Genomic DNA, 25,024 nt, shown 5'->3' with positions numbered 1-25,024 from the left:
TAAGTGTGGGGGAGGAGTGGCCTGGTCACAGGAGATCTTCTCAGCTGAACTGAGAAGGCAAGCTCAGGGGGTGGTGATCCCAGTTTCCCTATTGTCTTCCCTTTTCCCTTGGAGTGTTGAGGCACACCTAGATGCTAATGCATGTTCCCATCCCTCTTGGGGCCCCTCTCCTGGTGCTGAGGCTTGCCTGGGTCCTAGCACGAGTTTTCTCTGCTCTGGGTCCTCTGTCCTTCTGGTTTGCCTCCGCCACAGTAGGAGGAATCCCCCTTAGCTATTTTCCTAGCTTCAGGTGTTATGAAACTATTTGCCCTCTCTGCTGTTCCTGCTGATCCAGGATTTTTCTGGGGAAATATTTTATGGTTCTTTCACGGTCATCAAGTGGGGGAGGAGAGAGCATTTACCAATCACTCCACCATCCTGGCCCCCAGAAGTTTAAGTAGGTGACTTACAGATGTTTAGTCTTTGGGCTGAAAATCTCAGGAGCTGCTGCACTAATATCTGGCACTCAGCAGCTCTCACTGCCTTGGCTAGGCTTGTCTCCCACCCTTGGATGCTCCTCCGCCAGTTCCTCCAGCCACTCTTGGGTTTTCCAGGCCCCTTCCCCTCCGCTGCTCTGGACGTGTTGCATTGTGCGCTGAGGGCTCACCCCCACGGGACAGATCCTTTCCGTGGACCTTCCAGTCTAACCTGGGCTCCAAATCCACCACAGTCTGTCTCCCACTGGATTCCGCACCTCCAAACTTTGGTCAGATTCTCCTTTCAGAGGTATGCAAAGGAGTTTGTTGAAGAGCATAGGTGAGTTGTTGCTCTCACTCCGCCATCTTGGCTCCACCCCCTCTTTCTCTGTGTCTCTGTTTCTTTATGAAGGAAAGAGTGTTACTAATCAGATATGATTAGAACTCTCATTTAGGAACTACAGGGTTGTTTGTTTTCTTCTTTGCCTAGGCAATAAATATCATCTTGCTAACTTTCTTGCTAAGTTACTTGGCTAAGGAACATTTTGTCATCTTGTATCCTAAAAATAATTGTGAATCTGGAGGTAGTTAGGAGACTCCCTACATTCCTGTGGTTTTTCCATTCTGAGAAAAACTAAAAGTGCACATAGGGGACAATGGTGTGTACACTATGTCAGTATCACTGATAGTGGAGCAGTTCAAGTCACTTCAAAAGCATAGTATCACCCAGAAAAACCAAGAAGTCCTTCATGAGCATCTTCTGTCCCCCAAAACTGTACAACTGCCTGTGAGAGTATTTGTAATACACAAATCTGTTCTCAAGAAACTTATAGTCTAGTCAAGGAGATGCAACTGACAGATATGACACAGTTAGAAAACAATGGGGTAACACACACCAGGAGATACTGCCTGCAGGAGCCCTTGGCTTCTGTTTATACCTCTAGCACCTCCACCAGCCCCAGCCATAGGGTTGTGACCATGGCCAACCTCATAGTGTACTTCAGTATCACTGTTGATATCCAGACCCTGGACCTCGTTACTTTCCAGCTATTTGCCAATAAGATTCCAGAGACAGCAGAAAACTTTCATTCTCTAAACACTGGAGAGAAGTGATTTGATTACATGAGATCCTGCTTTCATAGAATAATTCCTGGATTTGTGTGCCAGGGTGGTGACTTCACACACTAAAATAGCACTGGTGGTAAGTCTATGTCTTAGAAGAAATTTGCCTATGAAAATTTCATCCTGAAGCATACTGTTCCTGGCATCTTGTCCATGGTAAATGCACAAATGGGTAGTTTTTTCATCTATTTTATGTCCTAGTTTTTAATCTGTACCACTAACATTGATTGGTTGAATGGCAAGCATATGGTCTTTGGCTTTGAACATCATGGAAGCCACAGAGTGATTCAGATCCCGAGATGGCAAGACTGGCAAGAAAATAACCCATGCTGACTGTGGACAACTTGTGTAAATTTTTAAAAAACATATATCTTACCTTTTCTTTAATACTCTATTTTTTGTTTTCTTTTTTTAAAAATTAGTTTATTTTAAACAATACAAAATAAATGAAGAAACATATTATAAATTTAAATATTAAAACCTAAATATGAAATAAGAAAAGAAAAAAAACATTGCCATGTGTTCAGCAGAATGTGAGAGGATTAAAAATGTATAATAATAAATTTCCATGTCAAGAAAGCCTATAAAATAAATGCTATGCATAGTGTTCAAAGTTATCTATATTTTCTTTGCTTCCTTGTAAGTTTTCTTTTGTTCTCTGCTGTGTCAAACCATTTTTTTGCAGAGTATCCTCAAACTGTGTCTGCTTTCATACCCTGTAATCTTTGTGCTCTTATTTGCTATAATTCTCTTTGAATTTAATTTCCTTTTCCTTTCAAAAGTTTAACAAGGTTACTAAGTTAAGCTCATAATTACGAAATAAAAACCAAGTTATAAAAAAGAACCTAACAACTTGGGAGTTGATGTGGGGTGGAACCAAAGTCAGAAAAAGGTGAGACTAATTTAGAGACTTGAAGAAGGGCATGGTTTGGATTAGTAAGGCATTCAGTAATCACTCATGCTTTGAGGTTTCCACAACACATTCCTCACAACACCTCTGTGAGGTAGACAGTATTGGAATTATCACCCCCATTTTAGAGATGAGGAAACTGAGCCTGAGAGAGTTAAAGTGAGATGCCTAAAATCAAATGTGTAGTAAATGTTTGAGCCAAGATTTGGATCTAGGTCCTTTGTCCAGTGTCCTTTCCACTATAACATATTGTTTCTTCAGAAAAAATTGTCATTGCTTTTTGGGGTCTTGGGTTAGGTTTTTAACTAGTATTTCACTGCTGGCATACCAAAACTGTAATAAGAATTCTGGTGGTGCTGGAATAGTGTTAGTTATATATGACCATAGATTTGGAACTAGAAGAGAGACCTTAGAGGTTGTCTAGTTTAACATAATCATTTTGCAAATGAGGAAATTGAGGTCCACGTAAGTTGGCTTTCCCAGAGTCACAAGTACAAATACTGGGATGTGAAGCAAATTCTCCTAACTCCAAATCTAGTATCCTTTCCACTGCACTATGCTGCAGTCCATCCATCCCTTGCTCCCAACTCTCGAATACAACAAGTCAAAGATAACCATCCATCTAACAAGCTACCCAGGCGTGGAATCTTCATGTGGGCTTCTTTCATTTCCCACCTAGGTCTTCTGCTTGAGTCTTTGCAAAAGGGGATTCCAGGGACTGCTGTTAATTATAGACTCAATTCTTTTGCACCTTGTAATGCAAAAAGGTCTGTCCTTTGAAAACACATACTTATCATCCTTTGCCTTGTGTTAAAATTTACCTTTAAATGCAGTAACTATGAAGTCAGACAAATGTTTACTGGAACATTGATGCTCTAAATATCTTGGATTAGAAAAAAAAGATCAATTCTAATGAAACAATATGTAATTCTATTTGTGTGCTCTACATTGGCATGCTGCTGAGGAATCCAAAATGACTATCGTATTCCTACAGGCATTGTGTCATTAAAAAAAATACTGTTAAAATGACTTGTTTCATTTCCTTTCCTGACTTTGCTACATACATATTACACATGGTCTTGAAATTCAGGCTGGAGTTTTGAATAATGCACTCTAAAAATGAAATACGAACTAATTTCTTAATATTGGTTTATGTGGGAATAGGAGTAAACATGCTGGGTCATTTGGCTTCACTATTCAGCAAATTATTTACCTGCTTCCTTGAGATATTGTTTGGCTTATCTGAATTCTGTCTCAAAGATGGATGTGAGTCATTCTCTCTCTGTCTCTTTCTCTCTGTTTCAGTCTCTATTTCTGTTTCTATCTCTGTCTCTTTCTTTTCTTTTCCCTCTCTCTCTATCTCTCTCCTCTCCCTTCCTCTTTTCTCTACCTCTTTCCCTCCCTCCCCTTCCCCCTTCTCTATTATAGGTAAACTATATTTCTAAACTATAAAACAATTGAAGACTGCATGCCATTAATAAGCTTGTTGATTATCCCTTAGTGACAGACTTAGCACACTAGAAGGAATATTAAAAATCTAGTATTAGCCTTGGGGGGAAAGGAGTTAAAGCAGAATATATAATCTATCACTGGAATGTATCTTCTCTGAGGGTAGGACAGGTCTGGTTTCTATGTGTATCTTCCCTGGTGCACAGTCCTTTGCAATATTATGGAAGGTATCTGATAAATGGTTGTTGAATAAATGAATAAACAAGAAACCGGAGCCAGTGTCATCTAATGAAGGCTGCAACTCAACTGCTTTAGAAAACAGGCCGTTGAATTATGAACAAAAGTCTTCATTCAGGTATTCTCTACTGATTGTTTGATTGATGGTTTATATTCATTGGGTATTGAACCTAAACCTTGACCGATACATAAAAACAGAATAAAACAAAGCAGAGAGGTAAACCAGTCTTTCAAAGCTAAATTTCCAAAGTTCAATTACAGTGATTTTCATCACTGCTGCTCTTTGTAAACAGAAACCATTATCACTCACAGTTTTTTTAAAGTGCTTAAGTTACATGTTTTCATACCAGTCATTCCTATCTGAGGAAAAGATGCTTCCATTCTTTGATATACTTGTGACCTCACTGGTTACAACTGGTAATTTCTGCATCAATGCAGATCACTATTGACAGTGTTCTTATTGTATGTGGTTATTATGCAGAACCACCTTTAAAACTTTAGGAATAGTCTATTTAAAGCACTCAAGGCCTTCCTCTAGGTGTTTTAGCATTTTGTGGGTCCATCTGTTATCCTTTAATTTTCCAATGTGACCAGCTCACCTCCTTTTCCAATCATAAATGAGATACAGTGCAATGTGGAAAAGTTGATGGATTTGGGTTCAAGTAACCACTCTTATTACTTGTGTGACTTTGAACAAGTTCTGTAACCTTTCTGAGCATCAGCTAGGTAATGAGGGGGTTGGACTAAATAATTTCTAAATCTCCTTGCAATTCTAAATCTGTGATCCTTTGTCTTTTATGACGCTTCAACCCTGGAAGTCATTGTTGACAATATATAGCAACCTATTTATGTTCACCATTTGTGTTTACCATTTGTGTCCTCTGAGCTACCTATAATTTTAGTTGTTCAGAGATCATGGGGTTCCATTTATAGCTATGCAGCTTTGCTAGGAGAATACTGGGGTTAAAAAAAGATGAATTTTGCTTCAGGGAGAGGCTTGACAATCATGGAAGTTTCTGCACAATTCCCTAAATGTTCAATAGCCTGCTTGGGGCAATTCTGGTCCCTGATCTTTGTCCATGTGTGGTGTGTGCCCCAATCAAGACTAATGGACTAATTCAATAAATTGGCTCTTTTGTATATGTCATGATTTGATCAGTAGACATTCTTCATCCACTTGATTTTTCCTGTGTGGATTGTTAGGCTGATCTTTTCTGAGTGGCTATGGATTTAACTAAGAAGGGTCTATATTCAGACCAATGTCATACTCAAACCTTGTTTTTGGGATAAAGGGCATAATGATTTAAAAAAATGCAACACTTTAAGTTTACTATTTGGCAAAGTTTTACAGTTAAAAGGGCATGCATTAAGATCTTTTCTGCTTTCTGTGACAGATTGCTCAGGTGTCATTTTTGATTTCTATATTCATGTGCTTATTTTGTTTCCTTCTGTAGGTATGCTTACTTCCCCAAGTTGCTGTCACTAGAATGGCTGACCCACAGGTTCAAGAGATTAGGTTCACTTGAGGAAATACAAAGTGATTTTCTCTGATCATAAGATCATCAAAGAGGCTTAAAACAAACCCTAGACCTTTCTAAATGATGGATTTACTCTTTTAGTGGATGAAAGGCAGTAAAGCTTTGGATTGATGGTTCAAAGGCATATATATTTAACTGTTAATGATCTTTGGGACATTCCTACTCACCACTTAGAGGGAGCATTAGCGTACTGGGCAATCTGCCTGATGCTTTCAATGTCTGTGTCACAGAGACAAATAGATCAGATAGGGATGTTGCCATGGTAGGCTTAGGACCATTTCAGCTGTTACTGAGAAGAGGGACCAATTGCATGGTGACCATGCAGATAATCAGAGTCACCATTACTAATACCATCAGACAGGAGGTTGTATTGAAGCAAGGCTCTTCACTTGGAGACAGTTAGGTCATACATAGAATTATCAGCCTAATTGGAAAGCTGAGGGGGCAGGAAGTGAGGGGAAGTAAAGATCATATTTTTTTTGTTAGGTGGAAAAATAAAAATTTATGTCCCTGCCAGGTAAGAACTCTCTGAGTGGGGCTTTGAATCAGAAATTAAGATACTAGACTATCTACTGATCTACAGATTTCTGAGTAAGGGTGAGACCTGGAAACAGGGTCATGGTGATGAAAGAGAGGGTGCTGTTATGCCTGTTCATCTATAGTTCCTTATGTTGGGCCAATAAAGGAAAATAGTATGATTCTTGGGAAAATTTTGTGGGACTATAAAGAGTTTATTTGATTTTGGAGGATAATATGGAAAAGCTGACCCTTATTCCAAACCAAGTGCAGCAGGATAATAGAGGTGGCCACACAGAGACTCTTATCAAAGGTAGCAAATGTGGGGAAAGTCTGTCAACTCTGCTGGGATGTTCAATAGGTTTTGAGGGTGGTACTGGGACCAGTGGGAGGTAAGTAATTCCTAGAGACTAAAATGGAAGCAGATAAATTTTTGACTGTCGTACAGAAATCAGGAAACTGATGGGAGAGTATGACAAAAGAGCAAAAGTACTGGACAAATATTGAAGTGAAGCCACAAAGAATATGAATAATCATTGAGTAATTACATATATTCCTAATTACTTCTCTTTCTCTATCCTCTTTTTCATAGTTACATCTCCTAACAAAACATAGCCTGCATTCACTGCCTGTACTTTCTCATTTGGAAAAGAGGAAACTGAGGCAAATAAAATGAAATGACTTGTACAGGGTAAATGTCTGAGGTCAGAGTTGAATTCACGAAGATGAGTCTTCCTGACTTCAATCATGGTGCTGTATCTACTGCGCCACCTACATGCCTCTGTTATTGCCTAGAATGCCATTAAAAAGTCCAACAAAATAATAACAGTGGGTCAAAAAAAATTTTAGAGATAGTTATTTACATAGGAACTGTGCCTACAGAAAGGAGGGGGCAAAGTGTGCTTGAACCTCTGATTGGGTGGCAGAAATCAGAAGACAATAAGAATGATTGGTGGTGATTGGGATCAGAGGAGCTGGTAGCAGGTCTGTGATAGGATTGTGGTAGTTTAATCTGGGGCAATCTTTCAAATTAGTAATTTAATTTTAATTTCTAAATAATATTGTGGGGTTAAGGATATTATGGTGGGCACACTCGTGAACTTGAAGTCAGAAGAGTCCTTTCTTTGTCATTGATTATGAGGAACAAAAAAAATTAATAAGTGATTTTCCCTTCAAGAGAAAACTCTCACTTTTGCTAAAGCATTTTAGTATGCAACTGAGCCAGAGAGAATATAAGAAATGAGCTTCCCTGATTCTCTCTTTGGCTGAAAATCCTGGCCAGCTATTGTGACAATCTGTTGGTGCTGGCTCTTCCGTGAGGTAAGCTGATGCCAGGCTTTCAAACATTCACAAAATGATCTGTTGGCTGGAATGGTGCTATCCTTATTCTTCTACATCGTTTTGTCATTCTTTGCCACATAAGCAAAAAGACTCCTCTACTGCCAATGGTGGTCCTGGAGTTTCCTTCTACAGATTCCATTCATGCTCCCTGGTGAGTGTCAGTTGGTGTGTTGCCATCTGTCTTTGTGTTATTAACCCACGCAATTGGGCACCATGCAGTTCTTTTGCATTGTTGTTTTCTTTTTCTGTTCGGGTAAATAATATGGTACTGTTATTATGTATTCTGGGGGAACATTAATTTTTTTTTTTTTTTTTTACTAATGACAGACCTCCTTTTTAGACAGGATCTATGCAGAGGATACCTCTACTAAAATTTAGTCCAGCTAACTAAGAGGGTATTCATTTAAACCATCTCTGAATGTGTGGTAAGTAGCCAGCCCTCAGAAGGGCAATCCTTGACATACTGGAGCTACCTGATAAGGTAGCGGGAAGAGACTAATTCCTGTTGGTCACAGCTACCCCATAAGAGCAAGAATGATAGACCAATGAATTTCATGTGTTCAGCTGAATTCACATTCTCAGTGTCTGCATAAGCAACATCAGGCTTTGGAAGCACATTTTCTTTCTTTCTATTTCTCATTTAGTTGTCAAGGTGACCTCTTGAATCCTATCCATATTGAGATAATTATCACCTAACTAAAGACTTTTGGTGGAGGGTGGGTTAGCGTTGGAGTACAGCAATGCAAAATCTGTCAGTTGATAAGAAGCAATTCTAATCTAAAAACAACAACAGAAACAAACCGTGTTCCCTCCCCTCCCTTTTTGCTTATTTTATAATTGAAAGTATGCACTTTAGCTTGACCTCACGATTCTTCCTAACCCAAGTACAGAAATCAGTTTTCTGGTAATTCTGTAGTCTCCTAATGAATTAAGATGGAACACTCAAGACATACCTCCCCACCACTATTATATAGCTTTCAAATTACAATTTTAGAGATTATAGGCAAAAATAACCAAGCAGGTGACTGAACCTATCCTTTGCCAAGAGAATATCACTCTCTGAATAGGGACAAAACATTTGGTATCTATCCAATAACTGAGAAGAAAACTGCCCAGTGTAATGCGAATTAAATCCTACACTAGAGATTTATTCTGAAACCTTATTTTGGTGTGAAGATGACCCAGGGTTCTTAAAGTCTTTTCCAGAGGAATGTTAGTTAACTAGCTGATCCTACAAGTCAGAGAGGCCAGGGTAGAGACTCAAGTGCTTGAGAAATAACATCCTTAAATTATGAAACTTTGGCTATATCAACTTCTAAAACTATTAATTACATCATGGAGGTGTCATAATTTGCAGATGAAAAGTGAAAAAATAGATAAAATCATTAGTTCTTGTCACACAAGTTTACAACCTTGTCTATGAGTTTATTTTTGATGTTAGTATGTGCAAACATATGCATATATACACATATTAAAATGGATATATCAACATATTTATATGATAAGCAACTCCTTTTTTTTTCAAAATTAGTCACTTTTTATTATATTGGAAGATAGTGCCCTGGTTCTAAATCTAGGCTACCCAAATGGCGTTTGTTCAGTCTCCTCTTCTTTCTGTCAGTGGTGAGCTGTTAGCACATCTCCTGCCCTTGGAGCTCTACATGAAATGGCTCTGGGGCCCAGGAATGGGGGCAAAAATATTGGTGGTTCTTAAGCCTGCTTGTGCATAAATCAAGGGCTGGGGGCTCCTCCCAGTGGAGTCTATACCATGCCATAGACAGGCAGCTGATATGCAGTCATTGGATAGGATATGGGGATAGGCACCATATGTGGAACAGAAGAGAAAGCAGCAGGACTCCAAGTGGTTGATGTGCTAGTCTTCACCTGCCAGTTCATTCCCCCTGCCATTTTCTTCTCAGGGGGATGACTCCATTGTATGTCAGATTTTTGGGGGCTTGCTCCAAAGTCAAGATTTCCCATCAGGTTAGCAAGGGAGGTGTCCAGGTCATTCCCAAGGACTGGTCCACTTGGTTGGCTAAGTGTAGCCTCTTGGTTCTCCTGAACAGCTAAGGTTGATGGGGCTGGGGCATTATCATTTGCTGCTGTGCACTTGGAGCCCGGTGACCTTGTTCCAAACACAAGAGTCAAAATCCATAACACCTTCTGAAGGAGCAGAACTCAAAAAAGTTGTTGGAGGGAGCCTTCTCCAGGTCTGGCTTGGGTGAGTTCCCATAGCAGCAGTAGTGTTCTGTGCAGTAAAAATGAAGGCAGGTTGAAAACCAAAGAGATCACTAGAAACGTTGGCCAGATTGGTGGGTGGCGGCATCACAGGGGTAAAAAGGTTGGCAGCAGGAGAGGACCACCATGTTTTTCCCTGCTAAAATCCTTGAAGACTCAGCCATGGAAGCAGTACTGGGGATCACTGGAATTTCTTTGAAATGTTTCTCCTTCAAAGACTGCAGTTGAGTCTGGTCATCATCCAATGTCTGTATCTTTTGCGTCTCAACCACTCCACTAAAGGCCTTCCCAGTATTGGTAAGTGAGGACACGGCACTTGACAGGTTGTTTCCTCTGTAAGCTGCCAAAAGCTCCTTGGTCCTGCAGCCTTCCAAAGAAGCCACATGTTGTTCTAGTGCTTCAAACAGGCTGCTTGGTACCCGAGTCAGATTGGGAATATCAGCTTGATCGATCCCAACTTGCTCGGCAACTTTCAGGAACTCAGACAGCTTCGCCATCCTTCCCAGGAATTTCTTGTAACTCTCCAGCCCCTCTTTGCACTGGTTCTTCTTCATGTCAAAGTATTTTTCAAGCAAGTTCATAATCCTTCATTGTAGGCTGTGAATAGCCTGATGGAATCCTTAAAAAAGGTGCATGAAGGACAATTGATGACACCATTAGTGAGTTCATTGGGATGAGCATCAAAATGAAGCAGAACGTCAAGCTGGTTCTGAATAACTGGCAGGGTGTTCAGGAGCTTGTCAGTACCCACGGACCTCATGACTCCATCAGGTCCTCTCTTCATTTTGGTGAAGTCAACTGCTACCAGTCTATATGAAAGGGCCTTTTCATTCAAGTATCTGCTGTATTGCCTGATGAAGGTAGACATATCATAACCCTTTATGACCCTTTTATCTGGGAAGTTGCTTAAATTGAACAGAGTATTTCGTGATGCAAGGTACTGCATGAAACACTCGTTGCCATACATCATGAGGTGGTGGGATGTGATGAGAGCCTTGAAGACAACCACCCAGCTGCTATTGGCTGTACGTTCCAGGAGTGTGTCAGCCAGCTGTGGCATGCTCATGTTCAGCTCATTTGTGCAATGAATCAGGTAGTCCAGGTGTTTCTGCTTGGGTCCCATCATTTCGTGGGTGCTTGCCTTGCGGATGACTTTAGCCAAGGCTGAGCCTGTGATGCTGTGCTGCGTGGCCATAATCTGGTGGGTGAGAGACTGACCAGACATGGTGCCTAGCTGCCTGGAGCCCGCCTGGGATATCCTCCACTGGGCTGCAGGCTAAGCAACTTCTTTTAAAAATTTTAATATTTTGATTTGTTTTTGTTCCAAATTACACACAAGAACAATTTTTAGCATTTTTTAAATCTGGGTTCCAAATTATTTTCCTTCCTCCTCCCTCTTTGAGAAAGCAAACAATTTCACATGGGTTATACATGTGCCATTATGAAAAGCATATTTCCACATTAGTCATGTGAAAGTCAAGAAACAGAGTAGAAAAATTAACAAATAACAACAAAAAAAGAACCTGGCCATAGAAAGTTACCATGGTGACAGGGAAGATCAAAACACAAGCTCCAAATTCAACAATGTCAAAACTGGTACATTCAACGCCTCAAAGAAAATTGTGCATTGGTCAGGCTAAAAAGAATTCCTAGGAGAGCTGGAAAAGAATTTCAAAAATCAAATAAGAGAAGTGAAGAAGAAGAAATGAGAGCTATACAAGAAAACTGTGAAAGAAAAAATACATGGCTTGGTAAAGGAGGCACAAAAATACTGAAGAAAATAACAACTTGGAAATAGAATAGATCAAATGCTAAAAGAGTCACAAAAATCTACTGGATAGAAAAGTAGAATTTGCCAAATGGAAAAAGATATACAAAAATTCCCCAAAGAGAAGAACTATAAAGCTTAAATGGCCACATGGAAAAAAAAGGTAGAAAAATTCAATGAAGAAAAGAGCTCCTTAAAAAGTAAAATTGGCCAAATGGAAAATGAAGTACAAAAGCTCACTAAAGCAAATAATCCATTAAAATTAGAGTTGGGCAAGTGCAAGTTAATGAAACATCAAGAAATAATTAAATGAAAAGAGAAAAGAAAATAGAAAATATGAAATATCTCATTGAAAAGACAACTGACCTGAAAAATGGATTCCAAGTTCTATTGTGCTAGATCTCTTTCTTGTCTTGGGACTATGATCCAAGACCATGACCTGGATCTACTTAAGGGCAAAGCAACAGAGTCCTGAACACAGTGGAAGTAAAGGGAGCCCTGTAATTTTCTTCTGGCTGGTTATCTGATCCCCTTACTGCCTGTGGGCTGAGAGATCTGGAAGCTGCTGATATTGACTCAGTTGTTCCCTATGCCTGCTGCTGGCTTGGTATTTTGTGGCCACTACAGGCACAGTCTGTGCTGGATTGAGCTCCATTCTCACCTTCGGGCTATAGACATTTCCTGCTGACCTTCCAAGTTGTCTTGGTCAGGAAAGTTGTTTCATTCCATCCTTTTGTTGGTTCTGCTGCTCCACAATTCATTTTGAGATGTTATTTTAAAAATTGTTTGTAGGGGAATTTGGAAGAGCTCAGATGACCCTGCCGTTTCTCTGCTATCTTCGTTCTGCTGCTCAACAGGCAACTTTAGTAATTTTTCTTACAGGTATTTTTTTTTTTTTTTGCTAACTCTAATTAGTTTCAATATTTTCTGGTGAAAATATACATACAAATATACATACTCAGAAAGCTTTGGAACAAATTATCATACTTTAATTAAAAACAAAGAATTTCTGTTTCTAATAGGGTAAGACTTTGGCAGGAAACTGAAACCCTTAGGAGCAGAGGTGGTATTTTCATCAATATTGACTCAGCCTACCCATCAGCAGTTAATATTTCTTCAGTTGTTTAGATCTGTCTTTATTTGGGTGAAAAGTGTTTGTAATTGTGTTCATATAATACTTGGGTTTGTCTTGGCAAACTTAACTCCCAAGTATTTTATCCTGTCTGCAGTTATTTTAAATGGAATTTCTTTTTCTATCTCTTGCTCCTGGGTTTTGTTAGTAGTATATAGAAATGCTAATGATTTTTGAGTAGTTTTCTTTCTCTGTTTTTGCTCTCCACAGTAAAGGTACCAAAACCATATTTGTGTCATGAAAGAATTCAGTAGGAATCCTTCTTTATCTATTTTCAAAAAATAGCTTATATAGTATTTGGGATCAATTGTTCCTTAAATGTTTTGTAGAGTACACTTATAAATCCTTCTGATCCTGGGGATTATTTCTTAAGGAGCTTATTGATGATTTGTTCAATTTATTTAAGCATTCAATTTCCTCTTCTGTTAACCTGGGCAATTTATATTTTTGTAGACATTCATCTGTTTCATTTAAATTATCATTTTATTGGCATATAACTGGTCAAAATAACTTAATGTTTTCAGCTTCAGTGGTTGTGCATTTACCTTTTCCATTTCTGATACTAGTAGTTTGTTTTTTATTTCTTTTTTCAGAGGGGGTAAGGCAAGGCAATTGCGATTAAGTGACTTGCCCAAGGTCATACAGCCAGTAAGTGCCAAGTGTCCAAGGCCAGATTTGAACTAAGGTCCTCCTGACTACTGAGTGTGTGTGTGTGTGTGTGTGTGTGTGTGTGTGTGTGTGTGTGTGTGTGTGTGCGCGCGCTCTATTCACTTCATCACCTAGCTGCCCTTTCTCTTTCTTTTTAAAAATCAAATTAATCAATGGTTTATCTATTTTATTGCTTTCCCTATAAAACCATCTCCTTGTTTAATTTATTAGTTTGATGGTTTTCTTTCTTTCAGTTTTATTACTCTCTCCTTTGATTTTGAGAATTTCCATTTTGGTGTTTCATTGGGAATTTTTCATTTGTTTTTCTTCTATTTTTTTTAAATGCTTGTCCTATTTGTTGATTTGGTTTTTATCTCTTTCATTGATGTATACCTTAAGAGAAATACTGCTTTGACTGTATCCCACAAATTTTGGAATGTTGTCTCATTGCTGCTTCTCTTTAAGGAAATAATTGATTGTTTCTATGATTTATTATTTGACCCATTCATTCTTTAGGATTAGATTATTTTGTTTCCAATTAACTTTTAATCTATGGTTCTGTAATCCTTTATTAAATGTAATTTTTATTGTATTATAGTCTGAAAAGGATGCATTTAATATTTCTGCTTTTCCATATTTGGTTCTGAGGTTTTTGTGTCCTAATACATGGTCAATTTCTGTGAAGGTACCATGTACAGTTGAGAAAAAGGACAGTCCTTTCTATTCCCATTCAGTTTTATCCAGAGATCTATCATATTTAAATTTTCTTAGTTTGTATTCATCTCCTTGATGAATATTATTCAACCTTATTTCTAATTTATTCAGTGGTTATATTTATCTAGCTGTGAGAGGGAGAAGTTGGGATCTTGCATTTTCACCTGTAATTTATTTAACTTTTCCTTTAAGAATTTAGATGCTATCCCATCTGGTCCATATATATACATTTAGTATTTATATTGCTTCATTGTCCATTGTTCCTTTTAGCAAGATGCAGTTTCCTTACTTATCCCCTTTAATTCGGTCTAATTTTGCTTTTGCTTCTTCTGAAATCACGATTTCTACTCCTTCCTTAATAACTTCAGGTGAATTACAGTAGATTCTGCTGCAGTCCTCTTTCCTCTGGTCAGTTTTTTTATTTATGAAGTATTTCACATCATCTTCTATTTTTCCTAATCTTTTGACTTTGTTTAGTTTTTCCTTGATGTCTCAAGAAGTCATTAGCTTTCACTTGCCCAATTCTGATTTTTAAAGAGTTCTTTTCATCAGCAAATTATTTTACTTTTTCCATTTGGTCAATTATGTTTTTTTAGATGTCATATTTTTGTATCAATATTTTCAATATTTTTTCTCTTTTACCAATATGTTAATTGCCTTTTAATAATTTTCTTCCTTTGATTTCACTTCTTTGCCCAGTTTTTCCTTTACCACTCCTATTTCATGTTAAAAACCATTTTTTAGCCCTACGAGGCATTCTTGTTGTACTTATGTCCAATTTCCATTTTTTCCTTTGAGGTTTTTCTGGTAGCTGTTTTAATTTCTTGTCTTCTGAGTTTGTTTCTATCTTCCCTGTGCTTCTTTTATTTATTTATTTGCTCCTTTTCCCACCCCGTTTCTTGATTTAGAACTTTTTTTTAACTTTGGGCTCTGTTCCCAACATGGTGGGGTGTAGAGGCATAATCTCAAGCTTTACGCTTCTCATAGTGCTCTTTTTAAAGTTAGTTCTGGTGGTTTTGATATTTTTGGTGCTTCCAAATTGGTGTGATCTGGGGAGAGGTGTATTCATTGCTTTTTTGGTATGTACTTTGGTCTTTACCCAGGAAGGGCCCTTGATACTTTGGAATTGCAATTAATACTGCTGCTTTGGGTTACTGATCCCTTGGGACCAGAAATGATACTGCCCCTCTAGGCTTCCACTCCCTCTTGACCAAAAGTGCTCCTCCCTCCCCTTAAATTATGACCCAGAAGTGGATGCAGGCAATGGAATCACCAAACAGCTTCTGGCCCTGCATCCAGTGCTAGCACAGGGATTCCCTGTAGTTTCTTTCTCACTAGTTACTAGGATCCTTTACTGTTTCTGTCTTAGGAACTCCTTATGCTGCTACTACTTCTGTTACTACCACCTAGTCCCACCACTGGTGTTTCATCCACCGGGGCTTCAGGTCAGCCTCCACCCTCATGTCACACATCTCTCTGATCTCTTAAATTGTTTTGAGTTGGAAGAATATTTCACTCTAAGCTTTTATTGGCCCTGCCACTCTAGAATTCAATTTGAGGAAATATTTTAAAATTGCTTGGAGGGGAATGTTTGTTAACTGACTGATGGTCTGATAGTCCCACTGTGGTCTTTTCTCCTTTGAGCAAAGGCTAGATGATCACTTGAGTGTCTTTAGTGGGAATCTTTTTTTAGATAGAGGTTGTACATTGAGGCCCTTTTAACACTGAAATTCTATGATTCCTTGCAAAATTCTAGAACCAAACATTAAAGAAATTGAATAACTTGCCCAAGGTCTCATAGTTTGTAATCAACTGGAAAGGATTTGAACTTGAGTCCTTTGGCTTCAAAGTCAACAATTTTTCAACAGTACCTTGCATTTATAGCTTTGGAATTTAGAAGATATATAACTTAGACCTTGATAAAAGATGCCTTTGAAAGGCCTGGTTGTGAAGAGTGGGATATAGGTTGAAAATGACAATTTCAAATCAGGGAAGAAATTCTAGGATAGATTAAGGAAAGAATCTCAGTAAGTTTAATGCGAATAACTTTTGTCAAGAGGAAGACCTGAAGAGACAATATTTAGGTGGGAAAAAATTGAGGAAAATATCAGTGTTCTTATTAAAAAAAGTTGAAGATCATGACATTCCTAAAAGGAAACAAAACACCTTCAAGTAGCATGTATTAGATGATCACAAACAAAAAGCAGAGGAAAGGGTTTATTGGTCCTTAGCAGACCTCTGAATGCTCTCCAAAACTCTGAATGTATTACAGATGACATAATACATCATGATAAATGTGGAGTGGATTATCGATTGAGAGAAGCCAAGTATTTTGTGAGATCAACAGAACTTTACCCGAAGTTTATAGCTACAGCGGCAGAAGAGTACAACAAAGGAAAACTGATTATACAATGGCTTAGAGAAGAAACAAGAAACAAAACCCAGAAATCTCCCCGTTCCCCACTGCAAAGCTGATCATAGGATGTGAGAGTGGATGGACAGAAATAAAATGCAAAATAGAATTTTGCTAATGAGAATGTGAAAAGGTTTTGGTCCAGATCCAAAGCTCCACTAAAGTACCAGAAAAGAACTCTGCTTAGCAATGGTCGCAAAGGTTAGGCAAGATCAGAATTCATAAATTCGAATCTCAGATCTTTCAGTGACTTGCTCAATCAATACGATGGTGTCACTTCCCATTTATTTTCTTTGCAAAGAAGAACATTGACAAAGCTGTTCTCAGAGAACACTTCAACACTTCAAGTGCAACTGCTGTGCTTGAATATGCTCCCAACTGCAAAATTCTTCACTGGCAGTAGCAGCAGTCATATTAATGCTTGGGTTTTCTAAACAACAATCTCTTTATCCCCTTCCCCCTCTTTCCCCTTCTCTCTTTCTCTTTCCCTTTTCTCCTTCCCCTTTCTCTCTTCTTCCCATTTCCAGTCTCCCTTTTGCTTCTCCTGCCCTTTCTTGTTCATCAGTCCTCTTCTCCTCTTTCCCTCATTCCCCCTTTCCCTTTCCTTTCTTCTTATTTTTATCATCTCCTTCCCCTCCTTCTTTGCCTTCACCATCCTCCTGCTTTCTCCTTTTCCTTCTCCCTCCCTCTTCTTTCTTCTCCTCCCTCTTTCTTCTTCCTTTTCTCCCTCCCTTTCCCCAAATCTGATTATTCCATCTGTTCCTGTTACTTCCCAGCATCAAAAATTATGCTCTATTGGTTGCAGATGAATTTTTAAAAATTTTATTTTAGACTCAAACATAAGAACACAAATACAGAATATAAGAAACAAAAGCATATCATAAACTTAAATACAAAGTTAAAAAGAATAAAAGACATGTCATATGCATAGCAGGACATAAGAGAATTCAAATTATGTAACAATATATTTTCATTTCAAGAAAGCCTGTATGATGAATTATACTTTTGTTGAAAACTGTCCATCTTTGCTTCCTTGTGAGTTCTTTTGTTCTCTATTGTGTACTTTTTTACTCTGTTCTTTTCTCCCTCCCCCACTCCCAGAAGGCTATAGTTATAGATACATACACACACATATACATACATTTATAGACATATATGTTCCCAAACCTATTCTACACCTGATCTTTGGTTTTTATGTTTATGCATATCTCCTTTCCTATGCCACCTGTCTCCTCTACTTAACTTCTACCCACTGCCTTGTCCTCCTATCAGTTGCCTACCCCCCTCGAAGGATCCCTCCTCTATCCTCCCATTTCCATACATTTAAACACCCCTCAATACCCCCTTTTACCTAATCCCTCACCCTCTCCTCTAAAAATCCCTCCCTTGTCCTCTCCCCTCTCCCTATACACCTATCATTTTATTTCCTCTGAATTTAGAAGATTTTTATATTCTTCTAAATATATATGTATTATTCCTTCTTAAACTCATTCTCCATGAAAGCAGGTTACCAGAACTACCAGCCCACCTCCACTATCTAATTCCTCTGTATCAATTCTTCCTCTTGCACCTCATTTGTATAAAATAATTAGTCTTTTTTACTGTTCCTAAATGGTTTTACTCTTAAAATTAATATCACAGTTGGGTTTACCTCTATCTTTGTTATGAGCTACCCAATTATTCATGAGTCTTAGACATACATTTTATATATATAAAAGGTAAATTGTCTTTATCAATCCCTTGTAATCAGTCTTTGGTATGTACATTATATTTCTCTTGATTCTTGTATGTTGAGTTTTCTATTAAGTTCAGAAATTTTGTTAACGAAGTCTTGAAAGTCTGAGAGTTTACCAAATATCCATTTATTTTCATTCCAAATGATACTTAACTTTCATTGGTATGATATTTTTAGCTGGAGCCCCAGTTCTTTTCATTCTTTGATATATTGTGTTCCAAGACCTGTGATCCTTTAATGTCTCTGCTGCTAGGTTTTGTGTAATTCTAATTGGACTACTTTTGGCTCCATCATATTTAAATTGTTTTAATCTTGATGCTTTTAATATTTTTTTTGAGCTAGAGGTTTCAAAATTTTACTATGATATTCCTATGAGTTTTTGCCCTAGTATCTCTTTTAAGTGGTGATTAATGGGTTTTTTCTATTTCTACTCCCCCTTGTTCTAATTGCTTCAAGACAATTTTCTTTAATTATTTCTTGTATTATTGTATCAAGATTCTTTTTCTGATCATAACTTTCAGTTAGTCTAATTAATTTATATATTTTCTCTTCTTGATCTATTCTCCAAGACTGTTGTTTTTCTTATAAGATGTTTCACTTTCTCTTGTATTTTTTCATTATTTATATTTTATTTAATTATTTCTTGATCTCTTAAAATTTCTCTGGCTTCACTTTGCCCAATTCTAACTATCAAGGTGTCATCCTTAAGATTCTGGATTTCATTTTCTAATCAGTTGACCTTCCTTTCATTACCTTATTTTTCTTAGATTATTTATATATATAAATTTAGTTTTTCCTCCATCTCTGTCATTTTATTTTTAAAGTCTTGGGCCGGTGACCATTTGATGTTACTCTTTGGGTGTTTCTTTACTTCAATATCCTATTCTGAAGATGAAATCCTGTCATCTCTATCCCCATTAACAGTTTTTTATGGTTTGATTTTTTCTCCTTTGCCTGCACATTTTTTTTTTGTAAGAGCTTAATTTTTTAATCACCTCTAACCCTGGGGTATGGGAAATGGTGCCTCTTGCCCCAGATCTTCAGTTCTCCCTCTAGTCTGGAACCAAAGTCAATCCTCCCACCTCCTGTAAGTGCCTGCAGCCAGGGGTGTGCACCAGTACCTCTGCACTCATTGGGCAGATATGTGCTGGATCCTTCTCATAACTGTTGCTCTTCACAGCACTGTGGGTCTGGGGTCCCTTATCAGCAGAGGGTCCTTCAATCTTGTTGGACTCAGACTTCCAACGCCCCCCACTATCCTGAGAGTGAAAGTTCCTGTGGCTGGGGTTGAGGTAGTCTCTCAAACCAACTAACCCCAGGGCTTACCACTTGTGACTTTTTGTTAAAATGGAAGCTAGCTGAAGGTGTTTACTCTTCAAAGGGACCAAATTTTGACTTGGAATTTTTTTCCTATCTTCTTGAATTGTCCCAGGTATACCCCCTGCTGTACACCTATTCTCATTTATCTCCACCCACACTTTTTCTCTCTCTAAGGTGCTATTTTAACTTTTTTGTGGGGAAAAATCTTGAGAGCTTGGAATTTTCTGACCTACTCTGCCATCTTCCCAGAATCCTCTTGCAGATGGATTTTTACAAGATATTCTTGTCTCATTGTGTTCCTGTTCACTTTCAGGGAACACATTTCAATGCTCATATTCAACTCAAATGAGACTACTTTGCATATCAGAAAGGTGACATAGGAAAGAGACTTCTTTAGAAATTCCTCTAAATTCCTTATATACTCTCAAGTGCTACATGTGATTTGCCCAACCTTCTTAGAAGAAATGGATTTAATTTTATTTCTTTAACAAATTTGTTTTACTAAATATTCATTTAGCACTTGGACAAAGCTGTGATGGTAAATGTTTAACCATCAGCTGTTTGGAAAAATACATTCAGGATGCTTTTAAGTTTAATTGGTATTGTTAACATTTTCTACATACCGTTATTAAAACTAGACAGCAAACAAAATACCAAATCAATTCCTGATAGTGTTTACTGATTTCTTGAAAACTTAATAGTTGGCTCTCTCCAAGTCACAAGCTGCCTCCAGCACAACCCTGCCTGTACATGAGGTCTTTTTGTTAGGTGTGGGGATCCAAGCCAGAAATAAGGTATATTTCCTGCCCTGTAGGAGCACAATCTAGGCACAGTATAATAAGCATGCATAAATAGCTAGAGTTCAAAGGAAAATGTGACATTAACACAAGGGACGCATAATATACGATGAAAATTCAAAGGAGCCAGTAAGTGCTTATGGCTGGAAGGGGGAGGGTGATATCTGAGGTGGGTCTTGAAGGAAAAATCAAATTTCATCTGGTAGAGGTGAATAACTGGATGGTAACTGTCCTTAGTGGCAATGTAAGGCAGATGTTTCCTGTGGAGAGGACAAAATCCTACATTACATTAGGAAGACAGCAGTGTCTAGGATGGAATGGACTGGGACAAACAATAGGGGCAAGGTGATCAATTTGAAGAATGCATTGCAAAAATCAAGGGAATATAGAGAGAAGACCCTAACTAGGTTGTTGGCAATGGAAGCAGAAAGAAAGGAGACAAGGCAAAAGACTTGGTGTCTGATAAGATATGGGAGGTAAGTTGTAAAAGATTCAAACCTGAGTCTTCGGACTCCAAAACCAGATTGTGCCCTTCCCACCCTCACTACTGCATCATGTAGCTTTCCTAGCATATCTCTACTTCTCCTTTCAAAAAAAAATTTGTTTTTCTTTTTTGCTAAGTTTTATGCTCACTTGGGGCTTATCCCCAAGGACATACCACTTTATGCAGAAATTCATGAAGGAATTCCTTGAAGATGACTCTGCTGAACTGTTTTAATTATTCAGTCTTATGTGAGCCAGATTCCATAGGAGTGCATTAGTCACTGGAGGAAGCTGAAATAGCTCTTTCTGACCACAAGGGGGCCATTTCCTAAGACATTATTTTAGTTGGTTACATATGGTAGCATCCTTTCCACTGGGGAGCATTTTATTTCTAGTAGTACCTACCAAATGTCTAGAGAGTTGATTCTGCATTGCGAGGATCTGTTTCAAGCTAATGTTTTCATCCATATGGGGAGGCAAAGAGGGATATGGTAGATACTTTATGTGAAATGATGAATGAAAGGGGCAGGAAATTAGTCTGGGTGAAATGATGTCATGGTTGACTTGTGCATGGGTATTGAGCATAAATGGAGCTGTTAGGCATATATCAACTACGATTTTGTTGAACATATATTTATTCCCCTAGAGTAAGTTTTTTATACTCACTTCCCTGATGGTAGCCATATAGAGAAATAGGAGAGGACATTCTCTCCAGATATACACATACACATACACTATACATTGACATGTATACACATATATACATGTGTGTATATGTATTATATATGTTTATGTGTGTGTATATGTGTATATATACAAACACATCTCTGTCTGTCTATCCATCTGCTTGTTTATCTATATACATACTTACCAGTCCTGCACAGAAGAGAGGTCTAGACACACAAGAATCACAGCATACATTCATGAAATTAACAGGATAATACATCCAGGAGGAAATGTTGCTAGCATCTTCCTGTATAAGAAAAGGGTAATTCAAGGTCCCTGCATGCCAACTTTGAGTCCATTATGCCCATGCCTCACATATGAAATTGGAGGATCTCACCAATGATCATTAATGAATGTTCCAGATACTGACACATAGAGTAGATGAGGGAAAAAAAAATCACATTTGGTTATTGGGAAATATCTCTAGGGAAACATCAAAAATGATGAGCTCTAGGGAGGGGTAAATGTTGATGAAATGATAAGTACTTTGTTCATATCTAGGTAACTGAGCTGATCAGAGTTGCCTCTAATACTGATAAATTTTCAAGTCCTTGAAGATTATTAAAAATACATTTGAGGAATGTAAGTCAATTGGAATTAGACCACATATACATTTCATTCTGATCTATGACTAGGAAGCCATGGATTTCGTAAGAACAAGGAGCAAAGCTCAGTTGAACAGTTACTGGGATGACCTATTACTGACTAGAAAGGAGTGGCCCATTCACACTTTGTAAAAGGCATGTAAAGAAGGGCTCATACTTCTTTTCTCATTTAAGTGAAGAAGTTACTTGAGCAACCTAATGGAATTATAGGACAGTTAGCTATTGATTGGCTGAAGGATAAACCATTCTACTTACTACAGGTGAGAGAGAGAGAGACAGACAGACAGACAGAGACAGAGAGACAGAGACAAAGGGACAGAGAGAGAGTAAGAGTCCTGTGGGTGAGCAATATGCCCAGCAGAGATCAGGGGAGACATCATGTGAACAACATGAAATGACAAATAAACAAACAACAGACTTTATAGTGTGCTTGTCCACGTGCATGACACTCTACTAATATGCTCTATGCATGCCCTCTCTTCCTTCTGGCTTTGTGTGTATTTATGGGAGACCATATTTATGGAGGATATGTATTCATTTTTGCTGTTCTTACTATACTATTTCAATAAATGCCTTTGCCTTAAAACTTATGTTCTTCTATACCTGATGGGTTAGAGTAAAGGTGAAAGCATCAGTGGGGACTCAGGAGAATGGACCCATAGAAAATCTTGAACTTGTGGAAGTCATTCCCTCAGAGGACCAAATCTAAAATTCAGGTTAGGGGAAGGGGAGTAATCTAGGGGTGATACAACATATACATTTGCAATTTCTGCTGTTCTCTCTACGACTCTCGTGATTATATGAAGTGACTGAGTTGAGCGCTTACACAGGGAGAAAAGCTGTCTTAAGAGACAAATGAATAGTTTTGTAAGGGAGCACATCTCTACCCTGAAAACAGTTGATTCAGTGTTCTGGCCCCCTGGGCTCTGACATCAGTAAACTGTTCAGAATTATATAGAAACCAATGTTTGGAGGAGTTTGAAAGCACACCTAAGTTGAGCTCTACTCTCCATGATGACCACATGGGGTATGTCTCCAGAACAACTTCACAGAGTTATATCTAGTCATTATGCCCAATCAATCTCCCCAGGAGGACCTGAAAAAAAGTTAGTTCAAGAATAATCCATATGTGCCTGTGAATCAGTACTGAGAGTCAGCTAGTCAGTGACTTTAGGGGAAAAATATTAGAACTAGTTTTGTTTATTCATTTATGGGATAGGTCTGTGATATCCGTAATATTGCAAACTCCCTCTTTCCAATGTAGAGCTGTATGTTTCTGCAACTTGCAGTCTTAGAATGCTGTTGGGGGGAGGCACTTAGAGAGTGCACTTAGTCTTGGCCAGGTCACATGGCCATTATATGTCAGAGACAAGTTGTATCAAACTTGTCCTGACTCTAAGACATTCCCTCTATCTGTTATACCACAATGTTTTTTTTTTGTGGTCTTAACATACACACACACATACTTATACACACATGTGTGCATTTATGTATACACATGTACACATACATACACATATGTGTATGTGTATATATACATATATACACATACACACATATATAAAATCAGGGATTCCACTGAGATCGAGTAGAATTGTATATGTGTCTTCATCACCATTGGATTGATGGTTCTCTTAAATTAAAAAAAAAATAGTTAACTGTGAGGACACTATACATTCTGAACCATAGGCGAAATGTCACAGAAAAGTCCTCTTCCAGTTTACTGATACAAGAAATTCAGAATGAACCCCCTTTTTTTTTTTTTTTGGTGAACCCAAGTACTGGACAAGAGGTAGATGTTACTCCATCACATAGTTCAAGTCTTAAATTCACTTTCTTTTAGCTAGATTGAAATAGTGATTGCCCTGTTATTACCTGCTTTTCTCTGTACCTTTGTAGCTCAAGAGTAAGAGGGGAAGAAAAGAAGGCATAGACAGTGAGTGGAGATAATATCAAGTGCCTCCTTCCTATCTTTTACCATCTTTCCTCCTGATGCTCTTAGCATCACTGAGCTCTCACCTGGATCAGAAGAGGTCTTAAGAAAATCAAACAAGATTAGGGGAACTTCAGAGGCAGGCACAACCCATCTCAGAGATGGAAGATGTTTCATTTTTCACTTGCACATTTTCTCACTGTTGACAATCCAGCACCAGTCTTCCTTCCCTGCTTTTGAGAATAGTGCTTCCAATGTGACAGTAGGGAGAAAACTGCTGTGCTTCGTTATGTCTTTAGCCATCTCCCCAGAGAAGAAATGATCTTCTTCCAGCTCCTGCCAATGCTCATAATGAAGATGGAGAGTGTTTTCATTTGATCCTTAGGTTGTGTTTTGGTCCTGACTGTCATGTGGAGTATCATGACTTATTGCTGAATTCAGTGCGTTAACTAGACAAGCCTAGAAGTCCAGGATCTGGGCTTTGTTTTTATTATTACTAATGCTCAGTCATGTCAGCATATATACATTTAAATTTCTGCTGTTTGAAACAAATTTATCATTCTTGTGGACTTCATGGAAGAACTCTCAACCACATTTTTCTCATTGTGCAAGCCAAATTGTACTGCCAGCCAAAAGATGCAACTTTGGGACTGGATGCAAGCTGAAACTTTTTAAAATTGAAAAGAATTCCTTTTAGCAGACACTATATTGTTGAATATACATGAAGAAGGATGGCATAGTGCATTGAGAGCTTACTTCAGAGGCAGGAAGGGACCTGAGCTTAAGTTCCACTTGTGACACATACTGGATGGATGACCTTAGACAAATCATGTACTCTTTTGATGCCTCCTTAGCTCTCAATGACTAAAAATTGAATAGCTATTGCCAATGTGCATTAGTAGAGTGATTTTCATCATTGAGGATTTCTTTACATTTATTAAATC

At 38.2% G+C, this 25,024-nt stretch overlaps 2 pseudogenes; one reads left to right on the top strand and one right to left on the bottom strand.

The window, feature by feature from the left end:
* The first annotated feature begins 1,433 nt into the window (after positions 1-1,433).
* On the top strand, positions 1,434-5,659 carry LOC140512333 (peptidyl-prolyl cis-trans isomerase A pseudogene; annotated as a pseudogene).
* Positions 5,660-9,134: 3,475 nt separating this feature from the next.
* LOC140511368 (phosphatidylinositol-binding clathrin assembly protein pseudogene) lies at positions 9,135-11,031 on the bottom strand (annotated as a pseudogene).
* Positions 11,032-25,024: the final 13,993 nt, after the last annotated feature.

The sequence above is a fragment of the Notamacropus eugenii genome, chromosome 6 (genome assembly GCF_028372415.1).
Source record: "Notamacropus eugenii isolate mMacEug1 chromosome 6, mMacEug1.pri_v2, whole genome shotgun sequence".
NCBI lineage: Eukaryota > Metazoa > Chordata > Mammalia > Diprotodontia > Macropodidae > Notamacropus > Notamacropus eugenii.
Note: the sequence above shows the minus strand (reverse complement) of the source record. Positions and strands in the feature narration are given on the sequence as shown.